This window comes from Bufo gargarizans, chromosome 4 (genome assembly GCF_014858855.1).
Source record: "Bufo gargarizans isolate SCDJY-AF-19 chromosome 4, ASM1485885v1, whole genome shotgun sequence".
NCBI classification, from domain to species: domain Eukaryota; kingdom Metazoa; phylum Chordata; class Amphibia; order Anura; family Bufonidae; genus Bufo; species Bufo gargarizans.
This window is the reverse complement of record NC_058083.1, coordinates 401,596,822-401,610,224: the sequence shown is the minus strand read 5'-3', so window position 1 is coordinate 401,610,224 and position 13,403 is coordinate 401,596,822. Positions and strand designations below refer to the sequence as shown.

Genomic DNA, 13,403 nt, shown 5'->3' with positions numbered 1-13,403 from the left:
ATGAGGAAGGTATCACAGGAGTCTTAATGATACCCAGGGGGCGCCACAGTGTAACATTACAGCCTGGACCGCAGCGGCTCCCTGTGACGATACGCTGGCTTGCGCTCCAGCGTGGAACGCACCGGCCGTCTGCGATGATACGCTGGCTTGCGTTCCAGCGTGGAACGCAGCGACCGCCTGTGTTGTTACGCTGGCTTGCGCTCCAGCGTGGAACGCAGTGGCCGTCGGGCCTTCTGTGACTCCGCCCACTTACCATTCAGCCCTTAAATTGAAGACAGGTGCTAAGCAGGGTGTTCTACTAATGGAGTGCGCACCCTGCTAGCTCCATGGTATCTGAAGACTCTGTCCACATATCCAAACCTGGATGCCTAACTACATTGTGAAGGACTGTCTACCTTCTTGCCACTGGCTTTCTAGCCAGGACCAACTAACCGCAAGTATATGCCTGTTACCTGCTCTGATTAATGTCCTGGAAACTCAGAGTGAACCTACTGCATAGTGTATACTAAACTGTGGACATGCTATACTAACTCTGAACTTACTGCATAGTGTATACCAAACTGTGGACATGCTATACTAACTCTGAACCTACTGCATAGTATATACCAAACTGTGGACATGCTATACAAACTCTGAACCTACTGCATAGTGTATATCAAACTGTGGACATGCTATACTAACTCTGAACCTACTGCATAGTATATACCAAACTGTGGACATGCTATACAAACTCTGAACCTACTGCATAGTATATACCAAACTGTGGACATGCTATACAAACTCTGAACCTACTGCATAGTATATATCAAACTGTGGACATGCTATACTAACTCTGAACCTACTGCATAGTATATATCAAACTGTGGACATGCTATACAAACTCTGAACCTACTGCATAGTATATATCAAACTGTGGACATGCTATACTAACTCTGAACCTACTGCATAGTGCATACTAAACTATGGACATGCTATATTAACTCTGAACCTATGGCACACTATATACTAAACTGAGGACATGCTATATACTAACCTTGAACCTATGGCATACTATATACTAAACTGAGGACATGCTATATACTAACTCTGAAGCTATTGTATACTAGATGCTAACTCTGAACCTTGCACAAGCTTATACTAACTCGTGACTCCTGTAATTCTGAGAGTCCCTCCTTACCATCAGTAAAACTAATTAGATGGATAGCGGTAAATGATTTTGTTACCCCAAACTCTCCGCCTAAGACTGAGAGTGACGCCTGGGGTACATACTGAGTAACCGCGAATCCAACAGCCAAACACAAGGGTGGTGGGATAATAGTGGATGTCCATTTCTTCCGCAGTTGAGATCCTAACTGATCAACTAGGTGCGTTACATATTAGTGGAACCCAGATGGATCCAGCGGAGGTTGCAGGTCACCTCGTCACCCTCACTAAGAGGGTGGAGACCCTCAATGTGACTGTACAACATCTCCAGCTAGAAAACCAGGCACTACAGCAACTTGTCACTCAGGGGCCAGGACACCACCGTGATGGACCTGAACCCAAAGTAAGCCCACCTGAGTTATTCTCAGGTGACCGAAGACAGTTCAGGGATTTCCTGAATGCATGCAAATTAATGTTTGAGATGCAGCCCCGGACATACCCAACTGACAGATCAAAAGTACTTACCATGATCTCATACCTCAGGGGGGAGCCCAGAGCATGGGCCAATACTTATTTAGAAAAAGAAGACCCAGTCCTGGAATCCTTTCCTCTGTTCCTTGAAAAAATGGCCCTTCTCTATGAGGACCATAATAAACAGCTGACCGCTGAGACCGCTATACGCAGCCTTAAACAAGGGAAACGACCTGTAGAAGACTTTATTGCGGAATACACTCGCTGGGCCCGGGAGACTGAATGGAATGATATCACTCTCAGGAATCAGTTCCGCCTAGGTCTTTCTGAGGCCCTGAAGGACGAATTAGCCCGAGGAGAATTACCACTTACACTTAATGCCTTGATGCAGAAGGCCACCACCATTGACAGACGGCTGAGGGAACGCAGAGCTGAGAGAGTCTCAGGCTTCACACCCAACCCAAGACCGTTCTGCAAGGGTCCTGCTGTAGAGATGATGGAGATTGGGGCGATCCGAGGACCTCTGACTGAGAGAGAGAAAGCCCGGAGACGTAACCTTAAGCTCTGTCTATACTGTGCGTCTGCTGACCATTCCGTTGACGGATGTCCCGCGATACGTAAGAAGTGTGAAGGTAAGAACGGCACGTCTTGTACCATAGGCAGTACAAAAAATAGTACTGGTGGTTACATTTACACGTCTCTCACCTTACAGTGGGACCAAAACCGGATTACCGTTGAAGCCATGGTGGACACGGGAGCTTCAGGGAATTTTATCGACACGCATCTGGTCGAGCGAAATAAAATTCCCCACATGAGAAAAAACGTTCCGATATCCGTGAGTTTCATTGACGGTACCACTTCTAGTTCTATCCACAGTCAGACTCAACCCCTCATGGTGACATGTGAAAATAACCACACAGAATTCTTATCCCTTGATATCATACACTCTCCATTGTTTCCCGTGATTCTTGGGTTGCCATGGTTGCAAATACACCAGCCAACCCTCCTATGGAAACAGGGGAGAGTTCAGTTCACTTCACCTTATTGTATGGAGACCTGTTTTCCCCTTAAATCTCTCATGCACGTGGGAGTGAACCAGGTCCCCAGCCAATACGTAGACTTTGCTGAGGTGTTCAGCGCAAAGAAGGCGGAATCTCTTCCGCCCCATAGATCTTACGATTGCCCCATAGACTTGCTGCCGGGTAGTGAGATACCCACGGGTAGAATTTATCCATTGGCACAACCAGAACTTGTTCACCTCAAACAGTACCTAGAAGAGAACTTACGAAAAGGTTTTATTCAGCCTTCAACCTCCCCGGCAGCAGCAGGGATGCTCTTCGTGAGAAACAAAGATTCAAGCTTAAGGCCCATTATAGATTACAGAGCCTTGAACAAAGTAACAATCAAAAATCGCTACCCCTTGCCGCTAATATCCGAACTCATAGAAAGATTACAAACAGCAACAATCTGCACCAAGCTGGATTTGAGAGGCGCATACAACTTAATTAGGATCAGAAAAGGGGATGAATGGAAGACAGCTTTCCACACTCGGTATGGACTCTTCGAGTATACAGCGATGCCCTTCGGGTTGTGCAATGCCCCTGCCACATTCCAAAATTTTATTAACGACATCTTTAGGGATCTACTGGACGTATGTGTAATCATCTATCTTGATGATATACTAGTGTATTCTGATAACTTACACGATCACAGGAAACAAGTCCGTTGGGTTCTCGCACGGTTAAGTGTTCATCGTTTATACATCAAACAGGAAAAATGTGTATTCGAGACTACCTCTCTTCCCTTTCTCGGATACATAATTTCACCCAAAGGTATCCAGATGGATCTCTCAAAAATCACTTGCATCCAAAATTGGCCGATTCCGGATTCCAGGAAAGCTCTTCAACGGTTCCTGGGGTTCTCAAACTTCTATAGGAAATTTATTAAGGATTTCTCCACTACCACTAAGCCACTAACCCGTTTAACTAGTGTCAACACGAAGTTCGTTTGGTCCAAGGACGCCCAATCAGCGTTTGAGTTATTAAAGAACAGGTTCACTACGGCACCGATACTGACTCTCCCAAATCCGAACCATCACTACGTGCTGGAAGTAGACGCATCCCAGGCAGCCATAGGAGCTGTTCTGTCCCAGCGAAGCTCTTTTTCAACTCCGTTACATCCTATCGGCTTCTACTCCCGGACGCTAAATACCGCCAAATTCAATTACCCCATAGGCGAAAAGGAACTCCTCGCCATAAAATGCTCCCTGGAAAATTGGAGGCATTTACTAGAAGGATCAATACACCCCATCACAATTTATACGGATCACCGTAATCTACAATACCTGAAAACCAATAAAACATTATCAGGCCGTCAAGTACGGTGGAGTTTTTTTTTTGACAGGTTTAACTTCCAAATTACATACCGACCAGGCTCAAAAAATGGGAAGGCCGACGCCTTGTCACGACTGGCTGAAATTCGCACCTCAGACACGGCCCCCACATGGATCATTCCACCGAAGAAACTCGTCCTTGCCACCATAACGTTGGAAACCCAGCTCAAGGATGCTCTAATTAATGACCATGCTAATACCCCCCCTGGTCTTTCGCAGAATCAACAGGGTCTCCTTTACAAGGACAGCCAACTGTATATACCACCCTCCCTCACCAATCAGGTGATTAAACTTTGCCATGATTTACCCCTCGCGGGACATCCCGGCATTGCTAAAACCACAACCCTGATACGCAGGAATCTTCTGGTGGCCAAAGATGACCAAACAAATTGAGGAATACGTTTCCACGTGCGAGACCTGTGCCTCATGTAAAACTGACAGGAACCGACCTTATGGTCTCCTAATGAGTCTTCCCATCGCCAACAGACCCTGGGAATGGGTTTCGATGAATTTCATAGTTGAACTTCCCCTTTCCAGGGTAAACAACACCATTATGGTGGTAGTGGATTTGCTGACTAAAATGGCACACTTCGTGCCCCTCAAGAAGTTACCCTCCTCCAAGGACACGGCCGTGGTATTCCTGTCTAATATTATTAAGTTACATGGAATTCCTAGCCAGGTCATATCAGACAGGGGTTCGCAATTCGTATCCAAATTCTGGAGAGCACTTTGTTCCAGACTTCAAATCGACCACAGAATGTCTACCGCCTATCACCCCCAAACTAATGGGCAGACTGAAAGGGTGAATCAGTGTCTGGAACAGTTTCTCAGATGTCACTGCTCATTTCTCCAGGATGACTGGGAGGGCCTACTTCCTCTCGCTGAATTCACCTATAATAATTCTACGAATTCCTCCACATTACATACTCCATTCTTTGCTAATTACGGATTTCACCCTAGGTCTCTTCCTCAAACCAGCCTTCCCACAAACGTTCCAGCCACAGACGATTATCTGACCACTTTGCAAACTACCCTTAAGACGCTAAAAGACAACCTTCAACGGGCAAAAGAAAGACAGAAGCGTTACTACGACCGTCATAGGAGAGAAAGTCCTCCCTACCAGGTCGGGGACTCGGTTTGGTTATCAACAAAAAACCTTCGGTTGGGGTACCTTCCAAGAAATTGGGAAGACAATTCCTGGGTCCTTTTCCGATAGAAAGGATTATTAACCCCAACACAGTGGGACTCACCCTTCCTCCTCGATTACAGGTACATCCCACATTTCACATGTCACTACTGAAGCCGTTTAGACCTAGACCGTTCCCATCAAATGACCCTCGACCCTTGCCTCTGATAGAGGTCCAAGGAGAAGAAGAGTTTGAAGTTGAGCAGCTCATTGATTCCAGAAGAAGACAAGGGAAGATCCAGTATCTCGTTAGATGGAAGGGGTATGGTCCCCAGGATGACTCTTGGGAAGATGTGCAAAACGTTCATGCTCCCAGACTCCAAAGACTGTTCCATAAAAGATTTCCCAACCGACCCTCTCCTAGCGGGGTACCCCGGAGGGGTCCCTTAAAGGGGGGGTACTGTAACAATACAGCCTGGACCGCAGCGGCTCCCTGTGACGATACGCTGGCTTGCGCTCCAGCGTGGAACGCACCGGCCGCCTGCGATGATACGCTGGCTTGCGTTCCAGCGTGGAACGCAGCGACCGCCTGTGTTGTTACGCTGGCTTGCGCTCCAGCGTGGAACGCAGTGGCCGCCGGGTCTTCTGTGACTCCGCCCACTTACCATACAGCCCTTAAATTGAAGACAGGTGCTAAGCAGGGTGTTCCACTAATGGAGTGCGCACCCTGCTAGCTCCATGGTATCTGAAGACTCTGTCCACATATCCAAACCTGGATGCCTAACTACATCGTGAAGGACTGTCTACCTTCTTGCCACTGGCTTTCTAGCCAGGACCAACTAACCGCAAGTATATGCCTGTTACCTGCTCTGATTAATGTCCTGGAAACTCAGAGTGAACCTACTGCATAGTGTATACTAAACTGTGAACATGCTATACTAACTCTGAACTTACTGCATAGTGTATACCAAACTGTGGACATGCTATACTAACTCTGAACCTACTGCATAGTATATACCAAACTGTGGACATGCTATACAAACTCTGAACCTACTGCATAGTATATATCAAACTGTGGACATGCTATACCAACTCTGAACCTACTGCATAGTATATACCAAACTGTGGACATGCTATACAAACTCTGAACCTACTGCATAGTATATACCAAACTGTGGACATGCTATACAAACTCTGAACCTACTGCATAGTATATATCAAACTGTGGACATGCTATACTAACTCTGAACCTACTGCATAGTATATATCAAACTGTGGACATGCTATACAAACTCTGAACCTACTGCATAGTATATATCAAACTGTGGACATGCTATACTAACTCTGAACCTACTGCATAGTGTATACTAAACTATGGACATGCTATATTAACTCTGAACCTATGGCACACTATATACTAAACTGAGGACATGCTATATACTAACCTTGAACCTATGGCATACTATATACTAAACTGAGGACATGCTATATACTAACTCTGAAGCTATTGTATACTAGATGCTAACTCTGAACGTTGCACAAGCTTATACTAACTCGTGACTCCTGTAATTTGAGAGTCCCTCCTTACCATCAGTAAAACTAATTAGATGGATAGCGGTAAATGATTTTGTTACCCCAAACTCTCCGCCTAAGACTGAGAGTGACGCCTGGGGTACATACTGAGTAACCGCGAATCCCACAGCCAAGCACAAGGGTGGTGGGATAATAGTGGATGTCCATTGCTTCTGCAGTCGAGATCCTAACAGATCAACTAGGTGCGTTACACACAGAGTCTCCAGTGTAGACAATGAAGTTGTAGTGGATACACTATAGAATTGTTACACTTACTTCACCGGGGAGGAGGGTATAGGATAAAGCTCAAGACACCTGTACCTCAACCTCCCCCGCCGAGATCGCTTCAAATGATGTGATGATGGCTTCCTGGTCCCCAAAAAAAGATGACACCGGGGCTCCAATGTAGTTAGGAAGTTTATTTATTCAGCTCGACGTGTTTCAGGAATATATCCCTTTCTCAAGAGCATGTACATATAATACAAAGACACAAACTTATATAGGGGGATACAAACACATGGTATAGGGTCATCCTCCTTAGGGGAGGGGAAAAGGTCAAAGAAATGGGGTTACTTCCTGTCTAATGTTTTATTCACTGCTTGTAGTGGGAAAACCTGATCCCTTCCAAAGATTCCCATTTGTTTATTGTAAGGAGTTCCCAATATATTCATAAATAGGCATTATTTAAATGCCTGTCCCTAAAAATCAAGGGGAAGTGATGGGACCGGAAGTCAATGTGTCCAAGAGTTTCCAGTCTGTATAATATTGTGGAGCTCAATGTGAGCTTGGGGCAGATGGGGACATGTCTCTTGGGTATTTATGAGTCGATGCGCTTTCATTTTTGAGCGCATCGACTAGGTCCACTAATAAAGTGGGACTGTGCTTTGAAAAAGACGCTCCAATGCATTCCACTGTGGAACGCACCATACAGGAAGTGAACCATATCAGTTCCGATGCGTTCCACAGTGGAACGCACCGGACAGGAAGCAGTCTGCATCGGCTGCAAAGCGCTCCACTGCGGGAGCACAGGGGCGGATTCAAGACCAGAGAAGTACGCCCCATTCAATTGTAGGTGGGAGGATAAATGTGTTTCATCTGTGGGTGGACAATACTGTTCCAAAGATTTATAGGGGTATACAATTAAATATCAAATATATATACATTTAAATGGGATTGGATATTTAAGAGAAATAGGAACTATGCATAAAATAGATCACTTTAAAAGTGAAATAAAATAAAGAGACAGACATATCTAAAAAATATAATGTATAAAAATACACTTGATGTATACATAAAAAGTGGGGGTGCCTAGAATATAAAATATAATATAATATATAATATATATATATAAGTGAATGCGCAGTTTGAGTTATTAAAACAGCGGACTGGTTGGAGGGGGTTTGGTGTATAAAAATATATATAATCAGTGTAATAAATTGGGGGGGGAAGGGAAAAAAAGTGTATGTATAAATAAGTGTATGTATAAATAAATTGGATTGATGTTTAGGTGACTATCAGTATTACGCAGATTTTTAATAATTGCTGTATTCGAGGGATTCGTTTAGACCAAAAGGAATTAGACTATTAAACCAGAAAATCCAATACATCTCCTTCCTACACAGTTGTTGGAAGGATTTCGGGACCCATTCAATCGGAGTCAGACGTAGGAGTGATGTATCGCCATCATGTTTCAGTGCAAAGTGTCTTGAGACACTATGCTTATCATACTTTTTCCGGATGTTGGAACGGTGGGGATTGAGTCTTTCTCGGATGCTTTGGGTGGTCCGACCTATATACTGTAGCCCACAGGGACATTCCAGCATGTAGACTATATTTGTAGTGCCGCAATCCATATAACTTGAAATGGGAATTCTTTCTTTCGACGAGTTGATGGTTACCTCGTCTGTGCCATTAGTGATGGTGAGGCAGCATTTGCACCGTGTGTGCCCACATTTGTAGGATCCCTTGGGTTTCTCTACGGATTCCAGGGGTTTTGTTCCGGATATAGTGGCAGTACTAAGTTTGTTTAGCTTCGGACGGGATGGTGCTAGAATCTGCTTTAAAATCTTGGCTCTACGGAATGTCATGTGTGGTGTCTTTGGTATTGATTTACTCAAAATGGGGTCCTTTAATAGTAAAGGCCAGTGTTGTTTTAAAATTGCTGTAATTGAGTTGTGAGATGATGTATATCGGGTGATAAAATGATAAATATACTGATTATTCTCACTGGGTTGTGTTTGGTGTTTTGGTCGTAGACACTCTGTCTGGGTAATTTTCCCGACTTTATTAATGGAATCTGAAATCAGGCCCTCTGGATAACCCTTCTCTGAGAACCTAGACTCTATAATTTATAATTGGTCTTTAAGGGTCGCATCGTTGGAAAAGTTTTTTCTGACCCGCCTCATTTGGCCATACGGTATATTCCGTTTCCACTTATGGTAGTGGCAGCTTTTATAATTCAGATAGCTGTTGGCATCGACTTCTTTAAAATACGTGCTCGTCTCAATTCTATCATTATTGATGGTTAATTTCAAATCGAGGAAGACGGTAGTCGAGGAATCCATCTGCGCAGTAAATTTCAAATTCCAATCGTTATGATTAATGTGTGAAATTAGATTGTCTAGTGTGTCTCTTTGTCCTTCCCAGATGAAAATGATATCATCAATATACCGTCTATAAAGTTTAATGTTGGGATGATCCAGTAGGCCAAACGTTTCTTCGAATGCCCCCATGAACAAATTAGCGTATGATGGCGCAAATTTCGTGCCCATCGCTGTCCCACGGTTCTGAATATAAAAACCGTCATTATAGGTAAAATAATTATGATTTAGGATAAAATTTATTGAATCTAAAATAAAGCTAATTTGTTTCGGTGGCATATAGGGGTCCATGGAAAGAAATTTATTGATTGCTTGAATGCCCAAAGTGTGTATGATATTGCTATATAGAGAGGATACGTCTAAAGTTACCCATATCATATCTTTACACCATTTGAAGTTTTTCAATATTGTAATAAGGTGACTGGAGTCTCGTAGATAAGATGGTAAAGTTACTACATATTTCTGTAGGAGACAATCAATATAAGCAGAGAGGTTAGATGTGATGGAGTCTATCCCTGATATTATTGGTCGACCGGGGGGATTGGTCAATGACTTGTGGATTTTCGGTAGATAATAAAAATATGGTATACATGGATGTTCTATCAAGAGATGTTTCCTTTCTTTTTTGGTAATGATGTTGTCTGTGTATCCTTTTTCTATAAGGCCCTCTAATAGTTTTTTATAGGAAGTTGTGGGGTCTGTTTGGAGTTTACTGTAGTATATGGTATCTGAGAGTATGGTCATGGCCTCTCTGTGGTAGTCTTCTATGTTCAGGATCACTACCCACTCCTCCCTTGTCTGCATTTTTGATCACTATGTTGCGATTTCGGGACAGATCGATCATGGCCTTTTTTTGGGTTTTTGAAAGGTTGTGTCCGCCGGAAGGTGTACCGTTATTTTTCTCTGAAAAGGCCAGTTTTAGATCGTTCAAAACTAGATTGTAGAAGGTCTCAAGGTGGGACCCTCTGCTCTCCAGAGGGTAATAGTTGGATTTGGGCTTGAGGGATGAATGTATGGGAGTGAGAAAGAGTTCTTCGACTAGGAGATCAACATCATTATCGTCCTCACTTGAAATGACCGTCGGAGGTGGTCGGTGGGTGGTTGGCCTAATCATGAAGTGACGTTGTAGTGTAAGTTTACGGATGTACTGATTTAAATCAACAAACAGTTCAAAGAGATCTGGGTTATTATTGGGGCAGAATGATAGACCTCTACTCAAAATGTCAATTTCCTCTTTTTTTAAAATATGTTGTGAGAGGTTAAATACACCTTTGGACCTTAGATGTTCCGGTGTGTAGTCTACGTTACACAGTGAGGTGGGCACATTTTTTTGCGTGGGCACATTTCTTTGCTGGCGGGATCCCTTATTCCTTCCTTTCCCCCCCCCTGCAGCCCCTTCTTCTGTGTCTGGTCCTAGTTTTCTTTTCAATTGGTTCCGAAGCGGGCTGTAAAAGTAAGTGATTTTTTTCCTGTGAGCGTGGGGGAAGTGGAATATTGGATCGAGTTTGAGGATTGTGACGTAAGATCGGGGTGAGTATTTGTATACTAGAAAGTATTAGTCGGGGAGGGGTGGGGATAGGGGAGAGTTGATGGAGTGGTGGGTTCTCTGGGAGGTTGTGGGGTAATTCTAAAAAACGATCCGGGCTGGGGGGGGTTTCGCTGTAGGTGGACACATTGGGATTGGTAATGAGGGCTTTATCTCCAGAGGGAAAAGGTGATGGGGACCTATTGTTGGAGTGCTCCAGGGGAAAAGCCGATGTTTGTGTTGGCGAAGGGGTATTGATATTGATCTGAGTCCCATTGTGTCCATGGTCTTGGATACCAATGTACAATATCATATCCGACAGAGTCGTTCCTATTGGTAAGCTAATTTCTATGTGGTCAGTGTGTATTTATTTTGGTCCAATTGCAATGGTGGATGGGTCCTGAACTCTTATTCCAATGTGTGCCAAAGGAGCCAATCCTGGAATAACATTGAAGCTAATTTTGCATGGTGACAAAAACTTTCACCTGTCGCAACAATGAACTTTATGTTAACAACACTGCATAAATTCCTGGGCATTAAACTCAAATTGCTACTTAAAGCAAAGAAAATTAAGATTCAAAGTCACTTATTGAAGAAAGAAATTGTAAAAACCTACATAAAGAGCTTTGTTGTTATAACTGTTGAAACGCTGAAGGTGACAACAGTTGGAGCAAGCGTTTTATTTTTAGCCATCAACATTTCATTATGGAAATTCAGCTTTTTGTGTATGTAGTCTCAAAATGCCAACCTAGGGTTCATTAAGAGCAAACAATAGCCATTTGTTCATTGGTTCTTATCAGGGTGGCAAAATGGTTAAGGATTTGGAAATAAAACCCATTAGATGCGGATTCATGTGGGTGTGAACACCTCTCCAAGTGTGAGGTTTACCTTTCAGAGGTCTGTCACATTTCCGGCAAAGGAGCCAATCCTGGAGCAACATTGAAGCTGTACGAGCATGGTCACAAGAACTTTCCCCTGTCGCAACGATGAACTTTATGTTATGACCAAGACATGAATTCCTTGGCTTTAGAGTCAAAATTGCTATTTAAGGAAAGGATAATTAAGCTTTAAAGTTAGTTCATAAAGATAGAAATTGTTTAAAAATATAGAAAGAGCTGTGGTGCTATAACTGCTACCTTTGATGGCAAGCGTCCAACCTTCAGACTTTCACCAGGATGGCCGAGTGGTTAAGGCGTTGGACTTAAGATCCAATGGATATATATCCGCGTGGGTTCAAACCCCACTCCTGGTAGCCCTTTTCTTTAAAACGCTAATGTTGATGACAACTAACACTCTGAGCAAGCTTTTTCCGGCCTTCAACATTTCAATAATAATCTTTGGCTTTTTGTGTACGTAGTCTCATTATGCCAACCTAGGGTTCATCAAGAGCAAATTATCGCCATTTGTTCATTGGTACTTAGCAGGGTATCCAAGTGGTTAAGGCTTTTGAAAAAAAATCCAATGGAAGTGTATCCATATGGGTGTGAACCCCTCTCCAAGCGTAAGGATGTTTTTTGGAGTTCTGCCAAGTTTCCTACAAAGGAGCCAATCCTGGAATAACATTGAAGCTATTCTTGCATGGTCATAAAAACATTCTCTAGTCGTCGTAACAATGATGTTTATATTGTGACCACTAGATAAATTCTTTGGCTTTGCACACGCAATTGCCATTTAAGGCAAAGATAATTACGTTTCAAAGTCATTTCCCAAAGATAGAAATTATATAAACCTATGTAAAGAACTGTGGTGTTATAAATGTTACTTTTAATTGCAAGGAAAAAAAAAGGTCATAGACTTTCACCAGGATGGCCGAGTGGTTAAGGCGTTGGACTTAAGATCCAATGGATATGTATCCGCGTGGGTTCAAACCCCACTCCTGGTATATCTCTTCTTTAAAAACGCTGAAGGAAAGTACAGTTGGTCCGGGGAGCAAGCGTTTCATGATCAGCCATCAAGATTGCATTATTAAAATTTGACTTTTTCTGGATGCAGTCTCAAAATGTCAACCTTGGGTTAATCAAAAGCAAATTATAGCCATTTGTACATACCACGCTGGCCAAGTGCTTAAGGTTTTGGAAATAAAATCCAAAAGATTTGTATCTATTTGGGTGTAAACCCCTCTCCAAACTTGAGGCGTATCTTTGGAATTCTGCCAAGTTTCCTTCAAAGGAGCCAATCCTGGAATAACATTGAAGCTATTTTTGCATGGTGTCAAAAACTTTCACCTGTCGCAACAATGAACTTTATGTTAACAACACTGCATAAAATCCTGGGCTTTAAACTCAAATTGCTAATTAAAGCAATGAAAATTAAGATTCAAAGTCAGTTATTGAAGAAAGAAATTGTAAAAACCTACATAAAGAGCTTTGTTGTTATAACTGTTGAAACGCTGAAGGTGACAACAGTTGACCCTCGGAGCAAGCGTTTTATTTTTAGCCATCAACATTTCATTATGGAAATTCAGCTTTTTGTGTATGTAGTCTCAAAATGCCAACCTAGGGTTCATTAAGAGCAAATAATAGCCATTTGTTCATTGGTTCTTATCAGGGTGGCAAAATGGTTAAGGATTTGGAA

At 43.0% G+C, this 13,403-nt stretch overlaps 2 non-coding genes across 2 annotated transcripts; both read left to right on the top strand.

Moving 5' to 3' along the window:
• Positions 1–11,998: 11,998 nt before the first annotated feature.
• Positions 11,999–12,081, top strand: TRNAL-UAA. Its single transcript has one exon. It is a non-coding gene; the product is annotated as a tRNA-Leu (tRNA).
• Positions 12,082–12,628: 547 nt separating this feature from the next.
• TRNAL-UAA lies at positions 12,629–12,711 on the top strand. Its single transcript has one exon. It is a non-coding gene; the product is annotated as a tRNA-Leu (tRNA).
• The last annotated feature ends 692 nt before the right edge of the window (positions 12,712–13,403 follow it).